The sequence below is a fragment of the Natator depressus genome, chromosome 22, assembly GCF_965152275.1.
Source record: "Natator depressus isolate rNatDep1 chromosome 22, rNatDep2.hap1, whole genome shotgun sequence".
In the NCBI taxonomy this organism is placed as follows: Eukaryota; Metazoa; Chordata; order Testudines; family Cheloniidae; genus Natator; species Natator depressus.
In genome coordinates, this window is record NC_134255.1 from 630203 (window position 1) to 637500 (window position 7298).

A 7298-nucleotide genomic window follows, 5' to 3' on the forward strand; every position below is an offset into this window, starting at 1 on the left:
TATGTCCGGGCAGGGCAAAGCCAGAGGAAACTCTGGTGGAGGTCCATTGCGGTCCTGATGTGCAAATCGGTCATCCAACCCGGGTATAGGGGCAAAGGACTAATTGAACCATCTAGTAGCTGGTTCCCTCCAAAATTTCCCTCAGGATAGCTGGCACTCATCCGTCTCCGCAGTTTTATCTGGTAAAGTGAATGGTTAGAGGTCTTAGGGCCGAAACGATCTCAACGTATTCTTAAACTTTAACTGGGTAAGAAGCCCGGCTCGCTGGCGTGGAGCCAGGTGTGGAATGCAAGTGCCTAGAGGGCCACTTTTGGTAAGTAGAACTGGCACTGTGGGATAACCGAATGCCGAGTTAAGGTGCCCAATGCCAACACTCATCAGACCACAGAAAAGGTGTTGGCTGATACAGAGAGCAAGAGAGTGGCCATGGAAGTTGGAATCTGCTAAGGAGTGTATAACAACTCACCTGCAGAATCAACTAGCCCTGAAAACGGATGGCGCTGGAGCGTCGGGCCCATATCCAGCCATCGTCGGCAAAGTGAGCCGTGGGGGCTATGCCGCAACGAGTAGGAGGGCTGCTGCAGTGCACCTTGAAGCCTATGGTGTGAGCCTGGGTGGAGCTGCCACAGATGCAGATCTTGGTGATAGTAGCAAATAGTTAAACAAGAACTCTGAAGGCCGAAATGGAGAAGGGTGGGTTCAATGTGAACAGCAGTTGAACATGGGTCAGTCAGTCCTAAGAGATAGGCGAGTGCCATTCCAAAAGGCAGGCAATGGCCTCTGTTGCCCTCAGCCAGTGAAAAGGGAGTCAGGTTCAGATCCCCGAATCCGGAGTGGCGGAGATGGGCGCCATGAAACTTCCAGTCCGGTAAAACAACCGATTCCAGAGAAGCCGGCAGGAGCCCCGGGGAGAGTTCTCTTTTCTTTGTGAAGGGCAGGGCACCCTGGAATGGGTTCACTCCAAGAGAGTGGCCCGAGCCTTGGAAAGCACCAATGTTCCAGCAGTGTCTGGTGAGCTCTCACTGGCTTTGAAAATCTGGGGGAGATGGTGTAAATCTCTTCCTGGGCCATACCCATATCTTCAGCAGGTCTCCAAGGTGAACAGCCTCTGGCATGTTAGAACAATGTAGGAAAGGGAAGTTGGCAAGCCAGATCCGTAACTTTGGGATAAAGATTGGCTCTAAGGACTGGAGTTACAAGAGGGGCTGGAAGTGATCCATGGCTGGATGAGGCGCCGCCCTCTCCAGGGGGCGGCGGCAACTCTGGATGTGAGTTGGGCCCTTCCTGTGGATCGCCCCAGCTGCAGCAGGCATCGCTCACCTCTCCCCCTCTCTGGGGATGGTGGGAGGGGTGGTGTTCCACCTCAGCTGGCACCTAGCAGCTGACTTAGACCTGATGCAGACCAGGGGAATCTGACTGTTTAATTAAAACAAAGCATCGTGAATCTCTGCAGTGGGTGTTGACACAATGTGATTTCTTCCCAGTGCTCTCAAATGGCAGGAGTAACTATGACTCTCTTAAGACCTTCCATGCATCTCTGGGTAATCAGTGAGGTGGAGAAGGGTGTTATCATAAATATAAAGGGAAGGATAACCACCTTTCTGTATACAGTGCTATAAAATCCCTCCTGGCCAGAGGCAAAGTCCTTTTACCTGTAAAGGGTTAAGTAGCTGGGGTAACCTGGCTGACACCTGACCCAAAATGACCAATGAGGGGAAAAGATACTTTAAAATCTGGGGGGCAGGGGGAGAGACTTTTGTCTGTCTGTGTGATACCTTTGCTGGGAACAGATCAAGGATGCAAGCCCTCCAATTCCTGTAAAGTTAGTAAGTACTCTAGCTAGAAAATGTGTTAGGTTTTCTTTGTTTTGGCTTGTGAAATTCGCTGTGCTGGAGGAAATGTGTATTCCTGTTTTTGTGTCTTTTTGTAACTTAAGATTTTGCCTAGAGGGATGCTGTATGTTTTGAATCTGACTGCCTGTAAGATTATCTTCCATTCTGACCTTACAGAGTTGTTCTCTTATCTTTTTTTGTTTTTCTAATAAAGTTCTGTTTTTTAAGAATCTGAATGGGTTTTTTGGGTCTTAAAAATCCAAGGCTGGTTTGTGCTCATCTTGTTTATTCTCAAGCCTCCCCAGGAAAGGGGGTGTAAGGGCTTGGGAGGATATTTTGAGGAAATAGGAACTCCAAGTGGTCCTTTCCCTGTTCTTTGTCTAAATCACTTGGTGCTGGCAGCATACTGTTCAAAGACAAGGCGAAGTTTGTGCCTTGGGAAAGTTTTTAACCTAAGCTTAGGGGGTCTTTCATGCGGGTCCCCTCATCTGTACCCTAGAGTTCAGAGTGGGGAAGGAATCCTCACAGGTGTGAACCCTGCCAATAGGGGCAATCTCTGCCAAGATCCAAGCCCTCTTCCACACTCCCATTAGGGCTCAGCGTTATGTTGGCTGGGACCCCTCAGTGAGCATAGCCTCTGGATGGTAAGTCCTACCACCACCTCCTCATGGTGAGAGTCAGTAACAGGCTTGGATAGCCAGGCAGATTGCAAAGAGCAAATCTCCACCCCTATTGGGGTGGTGGATTGGGGTGGGCAGTCACAAGAAAATCTGCTCCCCTGGTAAGGGTAGTTTCCCCCTTGCAAGCGTAGCCTCCTCCAGGTACAGGTTGAATCCCCCTGGTAAGGGTTAGTCTCCCCCGGTAAGGGATAGCCTCCCCCTGTGAAGGGTTATATCTATTAGTTATGGAGAAAATAAATTTTAATTTATATACCAAATTGGTGCTGGACTGGGTAAACAACGCCCCCGCTGCCTGCTTTGATGCCCCGGCTGGCAGTGTAAAATATATTAGTGGAGTGATTCAGGTCCTTGGACCTATGGACAAAATATTTTTTAGTGAGTGGATTTATCATGAGCTTGGGAGATTGACCCATGGATTAGGTTTTCCAAACTGGCATTATCAGAAAAGCTTGACACTTGGCTTGAAAGAATCAACAAAGCCCCACTAAAACCTTCAGAAAAATTGATTATTCTAAACACATTTACAGTACCAAGGATCATTTATCTAGCTGACCACACCAATTATAAAAAGACCTTACTATCTTCCCTGGATGACAACATCAGGAATTCTGTGAATCAGTGGCTCCATCTACAAAAGACACCTGTAACAGCGTCATTTATGCCAGATCAAGAGATGGTGGACTGTGATGAAACTTGCTAGCCTCATCCCTTCTATTCAGGCAAGGCAGTTACACAAAATTGCACATTCAGAAGATGAAACAATTCAGTGCATTGCATTGGCAAGCAATATAGAGGAAGAATTTCAAAATCAAAAAATTAAGGATAAGTGCAGAGTCCTGCACTTAGGACGGAAGAACCCAATGCACAGCTACAGACTAGAGACCGAATGGCTCGGCAGCAGTTCTGCGGAAAAGGACCTAGGTGTTACAGTGGACGAGAAGCTGGATATGAGTCAGCAGTGTGCCCTTGTTGCCAAGAAGGCCAATGGCATTTTGGGATGTATAAATAGGGGCATAGCAAGCAGATCGAGGGACGTGATCATTCCCCTCTATTCAAGGCCTCATCGGTGAGGCCTCATCTGGAGTACTGTGTCCAGTTTTGGGCCCCACACTACAAGAAGGATGTGGATAAATTGGAGAGAGTCCAGCGAAGGGCAACAAAAATGATTAGGGGTCTGGAACACATGACTTATGAGGAGAGGCGGAGGGTACTGGGATTGTTTAGTCTGCAGAAGAGAAGAATGAAGGGGGATTTGATAGCTGCTTTCAACTACCTGAGAGGTGGTTCCAAAGAGGATGGTTCTAGACTATTCTCAGTGGTAGAAGAGGACAGGACAAGGAGTAATGGTCTCAAGTTGCAGTGGGGAAGGTTTAGGTTGGATATTAGGAAAAACTTTTTCACTAGGAGGGTGGTGAAACACTGGAATGCGTTACCTAGGGAGGTGGTAGAATCTCCTTCCTTAGAAGTTTTTAAGGTCAGGCTTGACAAAGCCCTGGCTGGGATGATTTAATTGGGGATTGGTCCTGCTTTGAGCAGGGGGTTGGACTAGATGACCTCCTGAGGTCCCTTCCAACCCTGATATTCTATGATTCTATGATCTCTGCGTGACTGCTGATGAGGCATGAGGAAGAGATACGCATGATAACAGAGCCAGTCTCTGTCAAATACAGACTACCACATTGTGTCTTGGAACTTCTCAATGAGCGGGACAAACTGGCTCCTAAAAAAATATACCCAATCCCATGTAACTGGAGAGATGCAGAATTATCCCAGGGGAAAAAGCTACCATGCCAAGGCAGTGGAGTTGAACATTTTTATAACTATTCTATCAGCAATGATTGTTTGAAATTTCATTGTGGGTTCTCAGAATGTCAATTTTTGAGAGCCCTCAAACTCAGATCAAATGTGTATCCCACCAGACAATAGAATCATAGAATCATAGAATATCAGGGTTGGAAGGGACCTCAGGAGGTCATCTAGTCCAACCCCCTGCTCAAAGCAGGACCAATCCCCAATTAAATCATCCCAGCCAGGGCTTTGTCAAGCCTGACCTTAAAAACTTCTAAGGAAGGAGATTCTACCACCTCCCTAGGTAACGCATTCCAGTGTTTCACCACCCTCCTGGTGAAAAAGTTTTTCCTAATATCCAACCTAAACCTCCCCCACTGCAACTTGAGACCACTACTCCTTGTCCTGTCATCTTCTACCACTGAGAATAGTCTAGAACCATCCTCTTTGGAACCACCTCTCAGGTAGTTGAAAGCAGCTATCAAATCCCCCCTCATTCTTCTCTTCTGCAGACTAAACAATCCCAGTTCCCTCAGCCTCTCCTCATAAGTCATGTGTTCCAGACCCCTAATCATTTTTGTTGCCCTTCGCTGGACTCTCTCCAATTTATCCACATCCTTCTTGTAGTGTGGGGCCCAAAACTGGACACAGTACTCCAGATGAGGCCTCACCAATGTCGAATAGAGGGGAACGATCACGTCCCTCGATCTGCTCGCTGTGCCCCTACTTATACATCCCAAAATGCCATTGGCCTTCTTGGCAACAAGGGCACACTGCTGACTCATATCCAGCTTCTCGTCCACTGTAACCCCTAGGTCCTTTTCCGCAGAACTGCTGCCTAGCCATTCGGTCCCTAGTCTGTAGCTGTGCATTGGGTTCTTCTGTCCTAAGTGCAGGACCCTGCATTTATCCTTATTGAACCTCATCAGGTTTCTTTTGGCCCAATCCTCCAATTTGTCTAGGTCCCTCTGTATCCTATCTCTGCCCTCCAACGTATCTACCACTCCTCCCAGTTTAGTATCATCCGCAAATTTGCTGAGGGTGCAATCCGCACCATCCTCCAGATCATTTATGAAGATATTGAACAAAACCGGCCCCAGGACCGACCCCTGGGGCACTCCACTTGACACCGGCTGCCAACTAGACATGGAGCCATTGATCACTACCCATTGAGCCCGACAATCTAGCCAACTTTCTACCCACCTTATAGTACATTCATCCAGCCCATACTTCTTTAACTTGCTGACAAGAATACTGTGGGAGACAGTGTCAAAAGCTTTGCTAAAGTCAAGAAACAATACATCCACTGCTTTCCCTTCATCCACAGAATCAGTAATCTCATCATAGAAGACGATTAGATTAGTCAGGCATGACCTTCCCTTGGTGAATCCATGCTGACTGTTCCTGATCACTTTACTCTCGTGTAAGTGCTTCAGGATTGATTCCTTGAGGACCTGCTCCATGATTTTTCCGGGGACTGAGGTGAGGCTGACTGGCCTGTAGTTCCCAGGATCCTCCTTCTTCCCTTTTTTAAAGATTGGCACTACATTAGCCTTTTTCCAGTCATCTGGGACTTCCCCCGTTCGCCACGAGTTTTCAAAGATAATGGCCAATGGCTCTGCAATCACATCCGCCAATTCCTTTAGCACTCTCGGATGCAACTCGTCCGGCCCCATGGACTTGTGCACGTCCAGCTTTTCTAAATAGTCCCTAACCACCTCTTTCTCCACAGAGGGCTGGCCATCTACTCCCCATGTTGCGATGCCCAGCGCAGCAGTCTGGGAGCTGTCCTTGTTAGTGAAGACAGAGGCAAAAAAAGCATTGAGCACATTAGCTTTTTCCACATCCTCTGTCACTAGGTTGCCTCCCTCATTCAGTAAGAGGCCCACTCTTTCCTTGGCTTTCTTCTTGCCAACATACCTGAAGAAACTCTTCTTGTTACTCTTGACATCTCTTGCTAGCTGCAGCTCCAGGTGCGATTTGGCCCTCCTGATTTCATTCCTACATGCCCGAGCAATATTTTTATACTCTTCCCTGTCATATGTCCAACCTTCCACTTCTTATAAGCTTCTTTTTTATGTTTAAGATCCGCTAGGATTTCACCGTTAAGCCAAGCTGGTCGCCTGCCATATTTACTATGCTTTCGACTCATCGGGATGGTTTGTCCCTGTAACCTCAGCAGGGATTCCTTGAAATACAGCCAGCTCTCCTGGACTCCTTTCCCCTTCATGTTAGTCCCCCAGGGGATCTTACCCATCTGCTCCCTGAGGGAGTCAAAGTCTGCTTTCCTGAAGTCCAGGGTCCGTATCCTGCTGCTTACCTTTCTTCCCTGTGTCAGGATCCTGAACTCGACCATCTCATGGTCACTGCCTCCCAGATTCCCATCCACTTTTGCTTCCCCCACTAATTCTTCCCTGTTTGTGAGCAGCAGGTCAAGAAAAGCTCCCCCCCAGTTGGCTCCTCTAGCACTTGCACCAGGAAATTGTCCCCTACGCTTTCCAAAAACTTCCTGGATTGTCTATGCACCGCTGTAGTGCTCTCCCAGCAAATATCAGGAAAATTAAAGTCACCCATGAGAACCAGGGCGTGCGATCTAGTAGCTTCTGCGAGTTGCTGGAAGAAAGCCTCATCCACCTCATCCCCCTGATCCGGTGGTCTATAGCAGACTCCCACCACTACATCACTCTTGTTGCTCACACTTCTAAACTTAATCCAGAGACACTCAGGTTTTTCTACAGTTTCCTACCGGAGCTCTGAGCAGTCATACTGCTCCCTTACATACAGTGCTACTCCCCCACCTTTTCTGCCCTGCCTGTCCTTCCTGAACAGTTTATAACCATCCATGACAGTACTCCAGTCATGTGAGTTATCCCACCAAGTCTCTGTTATTCCAATCACGTCATAATTCCCTGACATCACCAGGACCTCCAGTTCTCCCTGCTTGTTTCCAAGGCTTTGTGCATTCGTATATAAGCACTTGAGAGAACCTGCTGATCGC